Source organism: Eutrigla gurnardus (genome assembly GCF_963514095.1).
Source record: "Eutrigla gurnardus genome assembly, chromosome: 4".
Classification (NCBI taxonomy): Eukaryota; Metazoa; Chordata; class Actinopteri; order Perciformes; family Triglidae; genus Eutrigla; species Eutrigla gurnardus.
Genome location: NC_139918.1, coordinates 8,613,772 through 8,636,875, shown reverse-complemented (window position 1 = coordinate 8,636,875; position 23,104 = coordinate 8,613,772). Strand labels below are relative to the sequence as shown.

Here is a 23,104-nt window from a genome sequence, read left to right as displayed (position 1 = left end):
GGTTCCGGAGAAATTGTATCATTTCCAAATTACTATAAGTTTTCCTGTATTACAACCACTGCCTACGCTTCTCTGCTCGACAGCGAGGTCCCGGAGGAGTTGTATCGTTTCCAAATTACAAAGTACTATTTATGCAGTCTGTTGGTTAACCCAAAACACGCTATGTTCGTTAATAGAGTGACTTAATTATGTGCAAGAATTCTCATGTTTCACGGAGTGTGGTGGGTCCGCTACTTCACGATACTGTACACATAAAAGCCCTTCTATTCGTCCTTCATCTCGTGTTTTCTGTTAGGTTCAGTCACACATGTGTATACACTATGGCAGGTTTATTTTATCACTTTTGCAGAATATGTTTTCCTTCTATTTTTTAACATTTTATCCTTTAGTTAAATTTTGTCTAAAGTATTCATACTCACACTCGGTAATTGTTGATCACCTAATTTATATTTTTCAATATACAGAATTCAATTAAATAGGTTTCTGCTTACCTTTTCGGTTGAGCGCTCATGTGATCAACTTTCCCGAGAGTGGATGAATCCTTCTGGCCTCCACTTTCTTTCAGGAAGCCCCCCTCCTTCTGCAAGACAGGAGGTAGTCGTTAAAATTCTTTCCTCCTCAAGCTTTTCTCCAAACCATCCTCTGCTACCAGATTTGTTGTGAAAAAAAATAGTAAGCTTGAATATAGGAGGAGAGTCTATGGGTTGTATCAATAACAGCGCTTTATTAGCACAAATATCAGGAAAACATATTCCGGCAGTTAAACGTGCACGGACCTAAAAGTCAACTCAACATAGGGTTGAATTTACTCAAAAGGCGCTTAGACAGAGTGCGCAACGTATTTTATTGAGACTTCCCATGAGTCTGATTGGCTCATTCAATAGATGCAGGCGGAGCGTAATTTTAGCAAGCCGCGGCCTGATTGGAGCGCTGGGTATTTCCACCCACACTGGCTCATACGGTCCATCCCTCCGGGTGATGTCATCTATGTATTGTGTGTGTATGTTGTCGAGATGCATATCATGTGCTTGTCATGTGCTCCTTCCTGGTGCGGCTACACAATGTGTCCGTTCATTGTGTGTTGTCGGGTGTATATCATGAGCTTGTCATGTGTGTGTGTGTGACCCAAATGTGATCCTCTCTTGTGTTTCCTGTTTTCAACGTATGGCGTACAGATGGAATGCCCTGACACAGTTTCTGACCCTCACAATAGTTTTCCACTAGCCTGAACATCTGAGTCTATGTGTAGTAATTTAAAACATGTGTGATTAGCTTATGTATTTACATTTTTCTCCACAAATCCCACGCTTAAAACACAGCCACGCCTTCAGAAATCATTACGGTAACTTCCCTTCAGCTGTGCGCGCTCCCGCGAGGTGCATGCAGTTCTCGGCAGGCAGGCAGAACTCGGCATAACACCACTGACGCCGTTGACTGCAGCAGCAATGTGTTGCCACTCGCACTGCTTCTTTTTATGCGTGGTCCCGCTGCTGTGGCCACTAAATTAAATTATTTTCCGGGCCTCCACCTCCCCAACAAGTGTCTCTTCTCCGTTTCTGAAAAGTTACGTTTCTTTGCTTTTTTCTGACCTGTTGCCGTGATTCACCACACGGAAACGATTGCATGCCGACTCATTAACATAGTAAAATGTGGGCGTGTACAGGGCGGGATTCAGGTACGCACACTTGTAGGTGATCCTGTGATTTATAAAGGGAACATTGCGTACAGCTTGCGTGCACAGTTTTATAAATCAGATTTTTTTTTGGCGCACGCAAACTTTGGCTTTTTGGCGTATACGTACACTTTTAGTAAGGATCCTACGCACAGTTTTATAAATGAGGGCCCTGGTCCCTCGCTACTGTTGGGACCTCACTAGAAGGACTACACAATGCGGCCTACAGAAGCCTACACAGGACAAAGGGACAAAGGGGATTAAAAACTACACCGCCATTTTAGTTTCACATCTCACCCAGGTGAGAGATGCGACGCCACCCAACTGGTCCCTATTGGCTGACAATCTTCAGGGAACCCCGGGGGGTCCCCTGGAGCGGCCTGAGCTTTATAAACCGAAGCTGCCTGGAGAACGCTCTCTTACTCACTCTTACTCTGACTCCTACTCTGGCATCTCTTCCTACAACCGGCGCAACACCACGTTGCAACGGGAGGCGACCCCTCCTGCAGCGCACCGCTGCAACAAGAGGAACCAAGCCGGTTCCTGCCTTCCAGCTACCAGACGCTGTCTGAAGTAAGCTGACTAAATCGCCAAGCCGCGATTATATCGCCGCTCGTGGAAGGAGAAAACACCAACTGTTTTCTTTATTTGAGTTTGATCAACGAGAGGAAACCCGCTCCGCTCTCGTCTGGACGAAGCCGACTCATCACGTCCCCCGCTGACGCCGGGGACTCACGAACCACCGCCGTTAGGGAACGCCGTCATCGTCTTACGCAACGATACCAGTAAGAGGCTATCAGTCTGGGCAGAGACATAAGTGATAGTGTAGGATATGCTTGTAATTCTTGTTAATGTGTTTTAAGTTCTGATCGCGGACCGCCGAGTCCGTTTGTTCATGTGCTGCTGTATGTGAATGCTGATCGTGGACCCACGCAGCTGGGTTGATTTCTGTAACAGTGTTTGCGACTAACCTCCGCCATATTCGCGAGCTCAGAAAGCCTCTACTATCAGTGAAAAGACCGGTCTCGCGGAATAAACGCCAGTTTATTCACGCGAGCCCGTGTGATAGCGGCACGGCTTCTGGGCCTCAGAATATCGCTCGCGCATTTTCTCTCTCTTTGTTTGTTTCCCGCTAACACACACACACACATACACACCGCACACACGTGTCCTAAGTAGGGCTGCCACGATTAGTCGACTAGTCACGATTATGTCGACTATTAAAATAGTCGACAACTAATTTAATAGTCGACTAGTCGTTTATTTTTTTATTTTTTTATTTTTTCTCTCTCAAAACTGCTGCGGCACCTTCCTCTGCCGTGTCTGCCTTTGCGTCCTTGACACACATGCGCAGTAGTCGTAATCTGGGTCAGCCTTGATGTCACCGACGGGCTCTCAGGTATCATGGCTACCCGGCGGCAACGGAGCTCAAAAGTGTGGGAGCATTTTAAGAAAACAAAAGAAAAAAGTGTGCAATGCAATATCTGCAAGACAGAACTTGCCTTTCACGGCAGCACAAGTGCGATGCATGAGCACGAGCTGCATGCTTTTGCGATAAACTGTATGTTATACATTCAATTTACATATGATCCGATTAGTCGACTAATCGAAAAAAATAGTCGGTGATTAGTCGACTATCAAAATAATCGTTTGTGGCAGCCCTAGTCCTAGGGCTGCCACAAACTTGCAGAAACTTTTCATAGGGGTGGCCAGGTGGGGCCACTTAAAATTTTGGGGTGGCACACCACAACTAAAAAGCCATAATTTCAGGAATTTTATTATATTAGTACGATTACTAATAATATTTTATTATACTGGAGTATATAGGCTAGTAGAAAACTATGAGAAAGACTTGAGGAAATGCCTACTGATATACTTGTATTGTGTTACACTTAATATTAATAATGATCTAATGTGCATAGACTAATAATAGTACAGTTAACATTTTGAGTCCCACAACAATCCCGTTTCATTGTGCTATGTGTGATACTGTAGGTGATTCATTGTTTTTTAAAATAGGCTAATTATTCTTTACCTTAAAAAGACAAATGTACTGCTTAATTTAAAGGTGCACATTTATTGTAATCAAAACAGAAAAAGCAGGCACTTTCAAATACAAACAGAAACACTTGACTTGACTTATACAGTATGTTTCAGAAACGGTCATAGATTTGCTATTTCCCACCAGGGATCAATAGTATTTCTGATTACCAGGCTTACATTATGTTTCAGAACAATTTCATTCACCTGTTGCTGTGTTTTTTTGGCAAACATCCACAAAGTCATCAAGATTTATGGCCTAAGCCCTTCTTGATTCCACACATAGCACCCCCAAGTTGCTTAAACGCTCATCAGTCATGGTACTTCTCAAGGCAGTTTTGATCAACTTAAGCATAGAAAAACTGCGCTCACAGGATGCTGTACTTACAGGTAATGCAAGCGCAATTTTGCACAGTTTAAACATCTCGTGGAAGACCTCCCTATATGGCTCCAGAAAGACAGTGAGCTCTATTAAACTCTTTGGTGTTTCCTGACCACTTCGCTTCCTCTAATGCGCTTAAGCTGGGGGATCATATATTGCAGATCCTCAGTGCTGCAGTTATATTGTGATGAAAATGGAAACACAACATCTTTCTCACAAAATGTGGGACTGCAGGGATTCAGGGCCTGTATCCCTTTCATGATGACACAGTTTTCTTTAGAAAATCTTCTCCTCACCTCAGAGAGAAGCACATCAATGACTGGAATAAATGAACCTGTCCGAAATGACTCCTTCTCTGTGTTGACTTGTCTTTGAACTATTGGAGTGAACATGTAATGTCCTTCAAGCCTTGAGCTTGGTCTGACCTGACGGCCTGGAGGTGTCACACTTATGCTGCATTCCTCAGCAAGACTCAGAATATTGTCCCAGATGTTATTAAAGGTCACTCCCCCCTGGTGGCGCCATTGTGCTGAGCAGGATGCACACAATGCATTTTGTGAGAAACACTGACTCTAAACTTGATTTAATTCCAAGAAAACGCTCTTTAACATGAAGCAACTTCTCCTGGTCACTTCTGGCCTCAGTTTGCATGTTTGTTCACAGTCAAAGACTTCTCCTCAGATTGTTTCTGTTTTATACTTCGAGGCCTGAAAGGGTGAAGCTGCAGCTGCACAGATGTGATGCTTTGATTTTGTGTTTGGCAAACAAATGGGGCTTTTGACCATTGAAATGCATGAAAATATTGATTTGCTGGTTACTTGGCAACAGCATAGTACTTTCATGTAAAATGTGTAATCAAGTAACTCCATTTGTCAGATAGATGTAGTGTTAGAGTAAACAGTACATTATTGGTAGAAGTAGAAAATGGAAAAACTGAAGACAAATTACAATACTGGTGTCATTTAATTCCCAACTCAGAAGTGGATAGTATCCTTGTAAGTGTCTTACAGTTTTCTTTATTGGACCTGAATATTAAAACGTTTGATCCAAAATGACTTTATAGTGACTTTGCCCATAATACTCTTGTCACAGTTTATTGTCTTTTGTCACAACACTCCTCGTGTGTGGCCTCTGCTGGTGACGACAGTCTTACGGCTCAAATGTGGCTTGTGTTGAAGGTTGCTGCCTAAAGGCACATTACAGGAACACGGTCACAAATAGAGCTGCAGTTAGCTTCACACTGGATCCCTCCACAAAGCACCAATGGGATTTCTCCACTGGATTTGGGATTATTGCAGAAAATAAACGCTAATGAAGAAATAAATGAATGCAATCGGTAGAAGTGTTGATGATTGGCTTTAAACTAACTACACCACGGTCACATGTATGGATGGGACAATATTTTTTTCAGATTGCAATAAAAACACTCACAATAAGTTGATCTTTGTGACTTTCTATTATGGTGGTAATCCTAAATATAGTCTGAAGTGACTATAGAAAGCTGTCCAGCTGACTGTCATGGTGATGAGTGGAAAATAGATCCTGATTAAAAATGAAAGCATACAAAAATGCATTTTTTAAATTAGGGCCGGGACTCGATTAAAAAAATGAATCTAATTATTATTATTATTATTTGTTTTGCTGCAGCCCAGGGAGAGAGACATGCACCGGCCCACAGAGCTCAGCTGCAGCCCACAGACACATTAGAGCCCAGTGGCTTGTCTGTCTAAAGAATACCTGGCCCAGTGGTCTTATGATAGGCTACAGAGGCCCAGTAGTCCCACCCATTTTCCAGACTACCCCCCCCCCCCCTCGTCCAATCACCTTTAATGATGATCAATCATTATGAGAGAGAAGAGAAACACACACGAAAAACAAAGCGAAAATGGAGAAAAACGAAAAGGTGGTGCAGAAAAACTGAGGGAAAAGAAAAAAAATGCTCTCGCTACTGATGCCGCTGAGAGCAGAAACATATTAAACATGTTTGTTGCGGCGGCGGCGGCGTGGCCTCCGGCTCCGAGGCTTCGTCTGCGGATAAATATTTATAAATAAATAAATATTTAAATAAATAAATAAATATTTATTTATTTTAGCAGATCGATTTAGTAGAATCTATAGGACTGACAATCGATTCATCGATTGATCGAATTAATCGTTACACCTCTAATAGTTATCTAAGGTGTTGGAAAATAATATACTATCCTGATTATTTAATAGTTGCTTTTATTAACCACTATTTTATATTTTCATCAAAGCATGCCACACATTTGCAGATCTACAAGCTTAAAACTCACATGTTGCAATGTGGTGTGGTTTGACCACAGTACCTTGCTATCAGCCTGCCAATGCCATGATTAGTTCCACCACATATGAGTGAGTTGAATAAACAACACTCTTGAATCTTAAATCCTTTCTCCAGTTTCCTTCTTAAGATCAAATGAGCAACAAACTGTGTAGTCATCATTTATTTTATTCAAGGCTCCCGAATATAAAGGGATATTATTCAGGATAGTAGTGTTATTAAGAGCTTGTGTGATTATATGTACACTGATGCCACGGGCCGAGTTGGCACAGTATCTGCGCTTGGATTGTGGTGGGCCAGTCTGGATCAAAGAGTCCAGGGCCGAATTTTTGTCCCAGTCCAGGCCTGTTTATAGAACAAGTTGAAAATGTGTTTTAATGAGTTTCTGCTGCTTCAGGCTTCTCATGTTAGTTTTCCCATCATTAGTAAAGAATCCGTGAAGCTGTTGTTCTATTAAAAGGTTCATATTTCCTGAAACAACGACTCAAGTTATTATTTAATTCTGCAGATTTAACAGATTTTTATATAAAAAGTATGATGGTGGAAATGTTACAGGTATAAAGTATTTGATCATCTCAGTAATAAAGCACCATAATATTAGAAACTATATTGTATTTCAATAAATGTAATATATGTCAGCACATTTATATTGAAATCATATTATTTAAATATGCTGGATAATTAATTGATATCATTTTTATGGTAAATTGACCTCATGACCTTTTTATTTGATATAATGGTAAATACGTCTTTCAGTGTAAAATGTGTGTATGCATGAATTCAAACAGATATGATTATTATAACACTGAATACAGGATAGACGATGGATGGATGGATTACATGTTTATTGATTCATATATTTCAATATAACATAAAGAAATATATAAAACACACATGAGCTCTCTTTTTTTTTTTATCTCAATGCACTTTTTCATAGAAATAGTTTATGTTGCTTTACTGAATTTCAAATATATTAAAATTAATATATTTTGGAATATTTTGGTTGTCGATATACTTTTTTATATTCAATCGTATTTTTAATATTAAGTTAAATAATATACAAAATTGTATTATTAATGTACCGTTTTGTTTCTTTAGCAATTAGAATAACATGTATGGTGGGTAATGTATAATATTATCATACTAACAATTATATGAAGGTGGATATGGAACTTATTGTAACATGTATATGACCTCTAATGTAGGAAATACATTCTACCTTATAAATATATTTTCTTAGATGATATAAATATAATTAGGTTTAAAAATGTATCTTCATATACATTATATTACAACACATTATATTATATTTAAATTCCCCCTCATAGGTTGATATAATCTCAACGTTTTTATATCATAATATAGAGTAGTCTTCATTTATATTTGACATTTCATTAAATAATATTGTAACTGTATGAATTTTAAAATAGTTCTGCCAAGGAATTGATTCATTAGTTTGTAAGTAAATGGTGGTAATTATGTATTATATATTATATATACTTAATTCGTTAAGATTACTTTGAAATAAAGGTAAATATGTCCATTATTATAATATGTATATTTACCTTATGAATTAATAAAATGGTATAGATGTTTAAAGGTATCTTCATAATTATATGAGAGATCAGAGGAGCAGAGGACTGACGTTGCACACTGTCACTCCTTTTCTCTTTCAGAGGTTCCAGCTCTTCCACCTTCAGCAGCGTCCGTCCCGTCTCTCTGATAGTGACCAGTCTGTAAATATGCTGATAGTGACCAGTCTGTAAACATGCTGATAGTGACCAGTCTGCTGTAAACATGCTGATAGTGACCAGTCTGTAAACATGCTGATAGTGACCAGTCTGTAAACATGCTGATAGTGAGCAGTCTGCTGTAAACATGCTGATAGTGACCAGTCTGCTGTACACATGCTGATAGTGACCAGTCTGTAAACATGCTGATAGTGACCAGTCTGCTGTACACATGCTGATAGTGACCAGTCTGCTGTAAACATGCTGATAGTGACCAGTCTGTAAACATGCTGATAGTGACCAGTCTGCTGTACACATGCTGATAGTGACCAGTCTGCTGTAAACATGCTGATAGTGACCAGTCTGTAAACATGCTGATAGTGACCAGTCTGCTGTACACATGCTGATAGTGACCAGTCTGTAAACATGCTGATAGTGACCAGTCTGCTGTAAACATGCTGATAGTGACCAGTCTACTGTAAACATGCAAATAGTGACCAGTCTGCTGTACACATGCTGATAGTGACCAGTCTGTAAACATGCTGATAGTGACCAGTCTGCTGTACACATGCTGATAGTGACCAGTCTGCTGTAAACATGCTGATAGTGACCAGTCTGCTGTACACATGCTGATAGTGACCAGTCTGTAAACATGCTGATAGTGACCAGTCTGCTGTAAACATGCTGATAGTGACCAGTCTACTGTAAACATGCTGATAGTGACCAGTCTGTAAACATGCTGATAGTGACCAGTCTGTAAACATGCTGATAGTGACCAGACTGTAAACACGCTGATAGTGACCAGTCTGTAAACATGCTGATAGTGACCAGTCTGCTGTAAACATGCTGATAGTGACCAGTCTGTAAACATGCTGATAGTGACCAGTCTGCTGTAAACATGCTGATAGTGACCAGTCTGCTGTACACATGCTGATAGTGACCAGTCTGTAAACATGCTGATAGTGACCAGTCTGCTGTAAACATGCTGATAGTGACCAGTCTGTAAACACGCTGATAGTGACCAGTCTGCTGTACACATGCTGATAGTGACCAGTCTGTAAACATGCTGATAGTGACCAGTCTGCTGTAAACATGCTGATAGTGACCAGTCTACTGTAAACATGCTGATAGTGACCAGTCTGTAAACATGCTGATAGTGACCAGTCTGCTGTAAACATGCTGATAGTGACCAGTCTGCTGTACACATGCTGATAGTGACCAGTCTGCTGTACGCATGCTGATACAGCATGCTGACGCTGATAGTGACCAGTCTGCTGTACACATGCTGATAGTGACCAGTCTGCTGTACACATGCTGATAGTGACCAGACTGCTGTAAACATGCTGATAGTGACCAGTCTGCTTTACACATGCTGATAGTGACCAGTCTGCTGTACACATGCTGATAGTGACCAGTCTGTAAACATGCTGATAGTGACCAGACTGTAAACACGCTGATAGTGACCAGTCTGTAAACATGCTGATAGTGACCAGTCTGTAAACATGCTGATAGTGACCAGTCTACTGTACACATGCTGATAGTGACCATTCTGCTGTACACATGCTGATAGTGACCAGTCTGCTGTACACACGCTGATAGTGACCAGTCTACTGTACACATGCTGATAGTGACCAGTCTGCTGTACACATGCTGATAGTGACCAGTCTGCTGTACACATGCTGATAGTGACCAGTCTGTAAACATGCTGATAGTGACCAGTCTGCTGTACACACGCTGATAGTGACCAGTCTACTGTAAACATGCTGATAGTGACCAGTCTGCTGTACACATGCTGATAGTGACCAGTCTGCTGTACACACGCTGATAGTGACCAGTCTACTGTACACATGCTGATAGTGACCAGTCTGCTGTAAACATGCTGATAGTGACCAGTCTGCTGTACACATGCTGATAGTGACCAGTCTGTAAACATGCTGATAGTGACCAGTCTGCTGTACACACGCTGATAGTGACCAGTCTACTGTAAACATGCTGATAGTGACCAGTCTGCTGTACACATGCTGATAGTGACCAGTCTGCTGTACACACGCTGATAGTGACCACTCTACTGTACACATGCTGATAGTGACCAGTCTGCTGTAAACATGCTGATAGTGACCAGTCTGCTGTACACATGCTGATAGTGACCAGTCTGTAAACATGCTGATAGTGACCAGTCTGCTGTACACATGCTGATAGTGACCAGTCTGCTGTAAACATGCTGATAGTGACCAGTCTGCTGTACACATGCTGATAGTGACCAGTCTGTAAACACGCTGATAGTGACCAGTCTACTGTACACATGCTGATAGTGACCAGTCTGCTGTTCGCATGCTGATACAGCATGCTGACGCTGATAGTGACCAGTCTGCTGTACACATGCTGATAGTGACCAGTCTGTAAACATGCTGATAGTGACCAGACTGTAAACACGCTGATAGTGACCAGTCTGTAAACATGCTGATAGTGACCAGTCTGTAAACATGCTGATAGTGACCAGTCTACTGTACACATGCTGATAGTGACCATTCTGCTGTACACATGCTGATAGTGACCATTCTGCTGTACACATGCTGATAGTGACCAGTCTGCTGTACACATGCTGATAGTGACCAGTCTGCTGTACACACGCTGATAGTGACCAGTCTACTGTACACATGCTGATAGTGACCAGTCTGCTGTAAACATGCTGATAGTGACCAGTCTGCTGTACACATGCTGATAGTGACCAGTCTGTAAACATGCTGATAGTGACCAGTCTGCTGTAAACATGCTGATAGTGACCAGTCTGTAAACATGCTGATAGTGACCAGTCTGCTGTTAACACGCTGATTGTGACCAGTCTGCTGTAAACATGCTGATAGTGACCGGTCTGTAAACATGCTGATAGTGACCAGTCTGCTGTACACATGCTGATAGTGACCAGTCTGCTGTACGCATGCTGATAGTGACCAGTCTGCTGTACACATGCTGATAGTGACCAGTCTGCTGTACGCATGCTGATACAGCATGCTGACGCTGATAGTGACCAGTCTGCTGTACACATGCTGATAGTGACCAGTCTGCTGTACACATGCTGATAGTGACCAGACTGCTGTAAACATGCTGATAGTGACCAGTCTGCTTTACACATGCTGATAGTGACCAGTCTGCTGTACACATGCTGATAGTGACCAGTCTGTAAACATGCTGATAGTGACCAGACTGTAAACACGCTGATAGTGACCAGTCTACTGTACACATGCTGATAGTGACCAGTCTGTAAACATGCTGATAGTGACCAGTCTACTGTACACATGCTGATAGTGACCATTCTGCTGTACACATGCTGATAGTGACCAGTCTGCTGTACACATGCTGATAGTGACCAGTCTGCTGTAAACATGCTGATAGTGACCAGTCTGCTGTAAACATGCTGATAGTGACCAGTCTGTAAACATGCTGATAGTGACCAGTCTGCTGTAAACATGCTGATAGTGACCAGTCTGTAAACATGCTGATAGTGACCAGTCTGCTGTACACACGCTGATAGTGAACAGTCTACTGTACACATGCTGATAGTGACCAGTCTGCTGTAAACATGCTGATAGTGACCAGTCTGCTGTACACATGCTGATAGTGACCAGTCTGTAAACATGCTGATAGTGACCAGTCTGCTGTACACACGCTGATAGTGACCAGTCTACTGAACACATGCTGATAGTGACCAGTCTGTAAACATGCTGATAGTGACCAGTCTGCTGTAAACATGCTGATAGTGACCAGTCTACTGTAAACATGCTGATAGTGACCAGTCTGTAAACATGCTGATAGTGACCAGACTGTAAACACGCTGATAGTGACCAGTCTGTAAACATGCTGATAGTGACCAGTCTGCTGTAAACATGCTGATAGTGACCAGTCTGTAAACATGCTGATAGTGACCAGTCTGCTGTACACATGCTGATAGTGACCAGTCTGTAAACATGCTGATAGTGACCAGTCTGCTGTAAACATGCTGATAGTGACCAGTCTGTAAACACGCTGATAGTGACCAGTCTGCTGTACACATGCTGATAGTGACCAGTCTGTAAACATGCTGATAGTGACCAGTCTGCTGTAAACATGCTGATAGTGACCAGTCTACTGTAAACATGCTGATAGTGACCAGTCTGTAAACATGCTGATAGTGACCAGTCTGCTGTAAACATGCTGATAGTGACCAGTCTGCTGTACACATGCTGATAGTGACCAGTCTGCTGTACGCATGCTGATACAGCATGCTGACGCTGATAGTGACCAGTCTGCTGTACACATGCTGATAGTGACCAGTCTGCTGTACACATGCTGATAGTGACCAGTCTGCTTTACACATGCTGATAGTGACCAGTCTGCTGTACACATGCTGATAGTGACCAGTCTGCTGTACACATGCGGATAGTGACCAGACTGCTGTAAACATGCTGATAGTGACCAGTCTGCTGTACACATGCTGATAGTGACCAGTCTGCTTTACACATGCTGATAGTGACCAGTCTGCTGTACACATGCTGATAGTGACCAGTCTGTAAACATGCTGATAGTGACCAGACTGTAAACACGCTGATAGTGACCAGTCTGTAAACATGCTGATAGTGACCAGTCTGTAAACATGCTGATAGTGACCAGTCTACTGTACACATGCTGATAGTGACCATTCTGCTGTACACATGCTGATAGTGACCAGTCTGCTGTACACACGCTGATAGTGACCAGTCTACTGTACACATGCTGATAGTGACCAGTCTGCTGTAAACATGCTGATAGTGACCAGTCTGCTGTACACATGCTGATAGTGACCAGTCTGTAAACATGCTGATAGTGACCAGTCTGCTGTACATACGCTGATAGTGACCAGTCTACTGTAAACATGCTGATAGTGACCAGTCTGCTGTACACATGCTGATAGTGACCAGTCTGCTGTACACACGCTGATAGTGACCAGTCTACTGTACACATGCTGATAGTGACCAGTCTGCTGTAAACATGCTGATAGTGACCAGTCTGCTGTACACATGCTGATAGTGACCAGTCTGTAAACATGCTGATAGTGACCAGTCTGCTGTACACACGCTGATAGTGACCAGTCTACTGTAAACATGCTGATAGTGACCAGTCTGCTGTACACATGCTGATTGTGACCAGTCTGCTGTACACACGCTGATAGTGACCAGTCTGCTGTAAACATGCTGATAGTGACCAGTCTGCTGTACACATGCTGATAGTGACCAGTCTGTAAACATGCTGATAGTGACCAGTCTGCTGTACACACGCTGAGAGTGACCAGTCTACTGTACACATGCTGATAGTGACCAGTCTGCTGTACGCATGCTGATACAGCATGCTGACGCTGATAGTGACCAGTCTGCTGTACACATGCTGATAGTGACCAGTCTGCTGTACACATGCTGATAGTGACCAGTCTTTAAACATGCTGATAGTGACCAGACTGTAAACACGCTGATAGTGACCAGTCTGTAAACATGCTGATAGTGACCAGTCTACTGTACACATGCTGATAGTGACCATTCTGCTGTACACATGCTGATAGTGACCATTCTGCTGTACACATGCTGATAGTGACCAGTCTGCTGTACACACGCTGATAGTGACCAGTCTACTGTACACATGCTGATAGTGACCAGTCTGCTGTAAACATGCTGATAGTGACCAGTCTGCTGTACACATGCTGATAGTGACCAGTCTGTAAACATGCTGATAGTGACCAGTCTGCTGTAAACATGCTGATAGTGACCAGTCTGTAAACATGCTGATAGTGACCAGTCTGCTGTTAACACGCTGATTGTGACCAGTCTGCTGTAAACATGCTGATAGTGACCGGTCTGTAAACATGCTGATAGTGACCAGTCTGCTGTACACATGCTGATAGTGACCAGTCTGCTGTACGCATGCTGATAGTGACCAGTCTGCTGTACACATGCTGATAGTGACCAGTCTGCTGTACGCATGCTGATACAGCATGCTGACGCTGATAGTGACCAGTCTGCTGTACACATGCTGATAGTGACCAGTCTGCTGTACACATGCTGATAGTGACCAGACTGCTGTAAACATGCTGATAGTGACCAGTCTGCTTTACACATGCTGATAGTGACCAGTCTGCTGTACACATGCTGATAGTGACCAGTCTGTAAACATGCTGATAGTGACCAGACTGTAAACACGCTGATAGTGACCAGTCTACTGTACACATGCTGATAGTGACCAGTCTGTAAACATGCTGATAGTGACCAGTCTACTGTACACATGCTGATAGTGACCATTCTGCTGTACACATGCTGATAGTGACCAGTCTGCTGTACACATGCTGATAGTGACCAGTCTGCTGTAAACATGCTGATAGTGACCAGTCTGTAAACATGCTGATAGTGACCAGTCTGCTGTAAACATGCTGATAGTGACCAGTCTGTAAACATGCTGATAGTGACCAGTCTGCTGTAAACATGCTGATAGTGACCAGTCTACTGAACACATGCTGATAGTGACCAGTCTGCTGTAAACATGCTGATAGTGACCAGTCTGCTGTACACATGCTGATAGTGACCAGTCTACTGAACACATGCTGATAATGACCAGTCTGCTGTAAACATGCTGATAGTGACCAGTCTGCTGTACACATGCTGATAGTGACCAGTCTGCTGTACACATGCTGACTGTTTTCTCCTCACCGTTTCTCACTATCACATCTCATCAATCATTTCATTTCTCACTTTGATTATCACACATATCTATGACGTGGAGGTTGTTTGTACAATGTCTTTCAGATACAGATGTCTAAAAAATATAAATACAAATATACATAGATATGTTTGGATATAATCACACCATGTTTTAAAACATTTTCAATATAAATATCTCAATGATCTCAGGAGATAATTACAAATGTTAATGATAGAAAATAGTCAACTTCATTAAACACATTTATATGAGATATGATCAGAAGATAACAGGCTTACTAACTCTCTCAATTATTCTGTTATATCACACTTATTTTATACATAATTTATTATTTCTATTAATTTTCATTTTGTTATCAGTTAGTTTTTATTCAAAATTTAGTTTTTTGCCTTAATCTCTATTTTATTGACTTTTGTGGACATTTTATATAATCTGTTTTATAAATAAAATGTGGTTTTCTCATTCTTGTTTTTAATAAGTCATAGCAGTCACAATTGTATTTGTGTCTTTGCGTTGTTCTTTGAGTCTATAAGCAATTTCAATAAATGAAACAAAAACCTTTTTTAAGACAAACTAAATTATTTGCTGAACATCTTTTATGTGGATTTCATTAAAAAGGAACCACAACTTTATTTAAAACAATATACGTACAGATTAAAAAAAAAAAGATGAATTCACTTTTTTTTTCTATGTAAAATAAACATACATATTTGTGCTCAAGTACATAATTCATGTCTTCAATTACATACAGAGAAATAAAATCAGCAAATAAAACTTCTGTCAGATGGTGTTGCTATAGTATCAACTTTAATCATTTCAGAACATCAGGGAGTCAATTTATTTTAAAAAATGTTTCAGTGTTCAGTCTCAATTCTTTCAGGACAACTGGCTGAGCTTGTTGTCAACTTGCATCAATAATCATTTACTGCAAACATTCATATTACAACATAGCTTCTGCTTTGGAATCTTGTATTTGTTCCAAATGCTGACAGGAAGAAATTAGAGCTCCTGATTCAGATCCTGACTTTAGCTCCTGGACCTCCTCACTTCTTAGACTATTTGAACCTGAACATTAATGTGTTTGCATGAATGCAGATCTCCATCCAGGTACACTATATTGCCAAAAGTATTTGCTCACCTGCCTTGACTCGCATATGAATTTAAGTGACATCCCATTCTTAATCCATAGGGTTTAATATGACGTCGGTCCTCCCTTTGCACCATTCTTCCAGAAGTGTATTTGTGAGGTCACACACTGATGTTGGAGGGAAGGCCTGTCTCTCAGTCTTTACATGTGGCACAACTTGCTGATTTATGGCTTGGATGCAGCTGATCGCCATGGTCAATCACTTCCACTTTGTTCTAATCCCACTGACAGTTGACTGGAATATTTAGGAGTGAGGACATTTCACGACTGGACTTGTTGCACAGGTGGCATCCTATCACAGTACCAGGATATATATATATATATATATATATATATATATATATATATATATATATATATATATATATATATATATATGCTGCTTTTATACACCTGTGTGATTGAACACCTGATTTATATTATTTGGATGGTGAGTGAATACTTTTGGCATTATAGTGTCGTTTAACAGACAGATCCTAATCAGACATGAATCACTGAGACATCCGGACAGAACACTCTCATATGTGTTGTTTTGGAGGGCACTGACGAAGAAGGCATGCTCATGGTTTCATGAGGACTTGTTGGCACGTATCAACACACAAGTGTAAACTGTAAAGTGTATGGATGTGACATCCAGGTCGGTCATCATTGTTGCTCTCCTGGCTCAGTTCAACTGTGTGTGGTTGGAGGGCTCAGTGGAAAAAAAGGCTTCCGGACAACAAGAGAAAAGACCAGCAGCTACAGAGAGGGAGAGGAGTTCATGAGTGTGTACAGCAGCAGATAGGAATCTGTTCTCAGTGGTTATTAGGACGGTTGGCAGCCTAGCAACACTTCCTTTCCTGCAGCAGACGGGCTGTGTGGGTTTCTGCTCTGCATCCTTTCTCACATTAATAACACAACGACAGTTACAACCATCCACTCTGGTTACACAATCATTCTGGTAACTTCAGCTCAGCGCTCAGTACTCACTGCTTTGATCTGTGTGTGGAATCTGTGAGAGAAGCAGCTCAAATCCTCAACTCACTTCTGTGATTCTGTCTTGAAATGTACATGAATATGAATGTTAGTTTAGTTATAATCAGTAGCTCTGCCGATCCATGTCATCCTGATGAAGCTGTAATAGTTCAGTGTCAAAAAATACATGCTTCAATAAAATGCTTCAAAGCTAAAACTTCTGCTGTTTGTTTGTGTTTAAAGGACAGTGTCATCAGCATAGAGTTTAACATCCACACTGACACCAATATAAAAGGGGGTCAGCACTGAACCTGGTGAACCGCCACACCTATTGACTATAATAGCTGTATATAATAGCCGTGTGTATATGTTTGCTTCTCTTTGTTTAGCTCTGTTGTCCTTGTTTAGTTGTGTGCTTATATGCATATTTTCCTGTACATTTGTTCTTGGTGCTGTATGAAAGTATATTCACAGCGACTTACATCCACAGTCACATTACTGGTGCCAACAAACTCAACAAACTTGATTCTGTTCCTGATTATTTGCTATGAAACCAAACTCAAATCCATAAAAACAAGGATGTCCATAAAACACTGTGAATTTTCAGTTTATTAAGAATCTTACAGTGAAATAATTTGACAAATCTGCCACACTCTGAATCATGTATTAAAAACAAACACAAGCACAGAAAAATACTGTAAAGAATAAAACATCAACCAGTCAGCTAACTATTCATCTTAACTATCAAAGTAACACTACACTGAACACTTTACACTGAATTACTGTAAATATAATGTCTAAATATGTATTTATATTTGTAGGATGACTGTATCTATCCTGTATAAAAAGACACACCATACAACCAACCTCATCAAGTCATAATGTATATTTGTGAATATAATTAAAGTGATAAATGAGATGAATTGATGAGATGTGATGGTGATCAGTCAGCATGTGAGCAGTTGGTGGAGCGTCCCTTCTTTCTGGAGATCATCAGCAGACTGAGTCCACAGCAGTACACAAGACTCTTCACTATCAGCACTGTGTACAGCAGGCAGAGCAGCTTCACCCTGCACTGAGACTGGAAGGACACTGAGACACACACACACACACACACACACACACACACACACACGCATATACACACACACACACACACACACACACACACACACACACACGCATATACACACACACACACACACACACACACACACACACAAACACACACACACACACACACACACAAACACACACACACACACACACACACACACACACACACACACACACACACACACACACACACACACGTAAGTAACTTCCATATTCCAGTACTCTTATTTAATGATTATAGAGTATTCAACTCCCCGTTCTGAATGAAATGACAGGTGATGGTTACATATGACTCTGTGGTAAGAGCTGTCCACAAGTCTGTAGTAACAGCTTGTCCCAGATCAGCCCTCATAAGACATTTTTACATTAATATTTTACTTCTATTAAGGTTGTAGATTGAAGCTTTGAATGTCTATTGTTAATTTGATGATGTCATTGTCCTAAACAAGTGGGTAGACTTCCCCGTTAATACAGGTGCTGCCTCCCTTTGTCTTTCTCACAACAGTGAAAATGTAGTGTTTGAAGGTTAAATACCAACAAATATGGATTGAAGCAGAATGTTTTGTTAGATAGAAACATGTGAGGAGGAAATGTCAGGCCAATCGGGTTTATCCTCTTTTGAAGAACATTTGGTCTGACGACTAAAACAGTAACAAAGAGCAAAAAAGCTAAACAATAAATGTGGTTGCTTGATATTTGGAACTGGTGTCCTAAGTCCTCATGCCCATCTCTTCTCTCATCAGAGTAACTTTTATTTAAAACCAGCTTTGCATGAAGACAGAGGTCGGCTACAATTTGAATGAAAGTTCAAAGGTCCTCCTTAAAAACAACCAATAAGGGCCCACCAAGCGTTGTAGGGATGGAGCCAGGACAATGATTTAAATAGCAGCATAACGGGGCGCCGCATAGCTCAGTCGGTAGAGTTGGCACCCCATGTATCGAGGCTAAGTCCTCACTGCAGCGACCCCAAGCAGCTTTTTATTATTCTAACATATAATATATATTCTATTAAAGGGGGCAGCAGTTGATCTTACAGTCAGCTTGCTGCAGAGCTGGCAGGTCTGCTGGCTCTCTCTCTGGAGGACAGGAGGCAGCTGGAGCTGGAACCTCTGGAAGGGAAAAGGAGTGACAGTGAGCGACGTCAGTCGTCTGCTCCTCTGATATCTTGGACAGCAGTGCATCCACATGAAGCTGACTCACTGCTGAACAGTCACCAAGCCTTCAGTACCTTGTTCTGCTTGGGCCTCCACTGTGCCCCCCTCGTGCTGGACGGAGCAGCGGTATTTATATGTGCTGATCTCTTGTTGATGGAGCAGCAAGATGGAGGCGGCGTGTCCCGACTCTCTGATCTCCAGCTGCTCTCCCACAGCAGGGAGCACCTCCTCCTCCAGAGAACCATTCTCCTTTCGTCTTTTCCAGGAGAACCGGACTAGAGGAGGAAACATGTCTGAGGCCAGACACAGCAGAGAGCTCTTCCCCTCCAGGTGGGCTCTGGATGCTGCTGGGTACACGCTCACCACGGGCTTCATTACCTTCTCATCTGAAGTTTGACAGCAGCAACAAGCAGCACAGACACACATTCACACAGTCAACAATAACATACTATCATATACTATCATATCATTATGAAGATACCTTTATACAGTTATACCACTTTGTGTATTCAGAAGGGACTAATATACATATTATAACAATATTCACCTTCGTATCAAAGTAATTGTGATGATTTCAACATGTATAACATATTATTTAATTACCATCATATACTTAGACGTTTGTCAGAATAATTTTAAATTAATGAAATGTCAAATATGAATAATGACTGCTGTATATTATTACATACAAATGTTTAGATGTTATTAACCTATGAGGGGGGATTTACATATAATATCATTAAATATGATATAATATAATTATGAAGATACATTTGTATATCTTTATACAGCTTTTATAACTATGAAAAGTATCTTCATATAGTTGAATTGTATTTCCTATATTAGGGCTTATTTACATATTACTACAAGTTCCATATTCACCTTCACATAAAATATAGTTGCTAATATGATAATATTATGTTTCCCACCATTTATTTTAATCTTGCTTAAGAAAATGATACAAATAATAATGTATTTACTTATTTCATAACAATTTTGATATATCATATGGTACAATATAATATAATATAATATTGAAGATACATTTATATACCTTCATAGTTATCACATTTTGTTGGTTCAATAGTGTTAATATAGATATAATAATATTAGACATATTTACCTTCATCTCTAAGTAATTAAAATGATTTCAATATATATTACATATAATATATATTAACAACAAAACTCAATCCGCACATACACACAAAATTAATATATGCATACGCAATGCATTTTTTTCGTAACTTTTGAGTATCATATACTATTTATATTAATAGTGCCTCGAGATACATGTGTGTCATTTATTTTTCTGAATCATATATTAAAAAACATAAATTAATATGCATGAATTAGATTTATTGTACAATCACCTGCAGTATCTGTTTGCTGTTATGTATCAATATGTCTTCCACAAACATACCGTACCATCACATAACATGAATGTCATGAGGTCAATTTTACTATTAAAAATGATTGAATTTTGATCCTCTACAACGTAATTTAATTCATTTCTAATATTATATTCTGCTGAATTATTGAGATAATCAAATACTTTATACTTTTTACTTTATACTTACTTTATATATAAAAATCTGTTTAATCTCCTGCAGAATTAAAGAATAACTTGAGTCGTTGTTTCAGGAATTATGAACCTTTTAATAGAACAACAGCTTCACGGCCACAAGAATTCTCTACTAATGATGGAAAAACTAACATGAGAAGCCTGAAGCAGCAGAAACTCATTAAAACACATTTTCAACTTGTTCTATAAAACAACTGAAGGGACATGAAATATTCTCCTTACCTGTTACGTACAGTTTACTTCCAGAGCCAAATCCTCCACAGTGAAACAGAGTGATACAAAAACCATGTCCACGATGTTTCTCTAATCCAGTGGTTCTCAAACGTCTCAAAGTTTAACTTAATTAAAATAACGTACAAAAGAAAAAAATGCAGATATTTGTCAATGTTGTACAAATGAAAAAGCAACTTCCATTTAAACTTTTTGTAATGTTGGTCATTGCTCCATCAGTCTGTGAGCTTTTTCCAAAACAGAAAAATGGAATACATTTCACTTTGCTAGAATGATAACAAAGCCGTATCCCTGAATACAGGATAAGTGGTAGACGATGGATGGATGGATGGATGGATGGATGGATGGATGGATGGATCTTTTCAAGGCGAGGTTGCAGGTTGATACTGACACTCTCAAGTCATGTCTTAGACCTGTACTTTGTTTTCAGTGAGGCGACAGCAGAAAAGCCCATCTCACAGAGAGAGGATGTGGTGAAGGGAAGCAGAGTGAATGCTCCCCTCCACACCAAGCCAGAACTCACTCATGTCTGGCCTGTAAACCTCAGCCTCAGGGTGGAGGCAGATGTCATCTCAATGAACTGGTCCTCTTCATCAGAGGTGAAATCAGTGAGTGCTGCTGCATTGAATGGATCCCTCACTCAGTGTGAAGGCAATTTAAAGAAATTACACTTTATTTAATGGTTCGAATTTATTTGGAGCTATGTGTGTCTTCCCCACCAGGGGGTGATGTCAGGGTCAGGCCAGACTCCTAAATGCAGGTAGGGTAGGCTGGAGAAATAGGGCTGAAGTAATAAGTAGGCTCAGAAACAGGTGCGTCACTCCTTTGTCACACAGACAGTGTTTGGTGGTGTCACCGCATGGAGACCTCAGAGACGCCAGTGGTGAGAAACTTTAATTTAATCACATTGACAAATAAAATAACTTTAAGTTAGTAAGTGAAAGATTAAAATTGGTGGTGTTTATTTATTATTTAAATGCACAAGGCTTAAATGTTTGTGTTTAATATTAATATGCTGACACCGGTGATTTGAGGTCTGACACACCTTAGGATTTATCTTTTATTTCCTTTCATTGATTAAACTCACATAGACCATTTTATTTAGAAGATGATGATTTAATTTGAATAGAGACCATGAACATAAATGTAGAGTCTGGAACATATTTTCAGTCATTAGAGTGTCACGTTTCGGGGAAGACGTGGACTTGAAAAACAGGAGGTGAGGACCCAAGTGCAGTTAAAAGGGATTTATTTCAATGATAAACTAAATACAAAACCAAAAACTAATACTAAAACAAAGTAACAACAAAGGAAACCACAAGGGCAAAAACGGTCATGAAAGAAACACTTACGAAAAACCAAGACATGAAGGGACACGGAAGGCAGGACGCAGGTACAAAGACAACTCCAGGGACATGACGTGGTGCATGATAGCGACAAACGACATTCAACAATAATCCGACAAGAGACAGGGGAAACACACAGACTATATACACAGGGAGGCAGGGAGCTGACGAGGGACAGGTGAAACACATCAGGGCAGGCATGGTAATCAACACGAGAGGGTGGGGAAGTCAAGACAGCGGAAACAACAAGGACCAGGAAGTACGAGACAGGGAACCACACTGAGGACAAAGTAAAACAGGAAATCAAAACCAAGGAAACAGAACATGACAAAACACAGACATGACAGTACCCCCCCCTCAAGGGACGGATCCCAGACGTCCCCAAGGTTCGTTATACGTAGGGCGGGTGGAGGGGGCCAGGAGGAGGGGTTCAGGATACGTAGGGTGGGTGGAGGGGGTCTGGGGGCAGGGCTCAGGAGGCCGGGCATGAGGGCGACCTAGCGGGCGGGACCGCTCAGGAGGCCGGGCATGAGGGCGACCTAGCGGGCGGGACCGCTCAGGAGGCCGGGCATGAGGGCGACCTAGCGGGCGGGACCGCTCAGGAGGCCGGGCATGGAGGCGACCTAGCGGGCGGGGCCGCTCAGGAGGCCGGGCATGAGGGCGACCTAGCGGGCGGGGCCGCTCAGGAGGCCGGGCATGAGGGCGACCTAGCCGACGGGGCCGCTCAG

At 41.1% G+C, this 23,104-nt stretch overlaps 1 protein-coding gene and 1 gene segment (V, D, J or C); both read right to left on the bottom strand.

Annotated features, from left to right (window-relative positions):
• Positions 1–23,104, bottom strand: part of nmnat2 (nicotinamide nucleotide adenylyltransferase 2) — a 129,838-nt gene that overhangs the window by 87,803 nt on the left and 18,931 nt on the right. The gene's annotated exons all lie outside the window — the stretch shown is intronic.
• On the bottom strand, positions 17,536–21,519 carry LOC311012253 (immunoglobulin lambda constant 6-like). The segment is given in 4 exons: positions 21,022–21,519; positions 19,289–19,600; positions 19,095–19,169; positions 17,536–18,036 (listed from the first exon to the last, which is right to left on the bottom strand).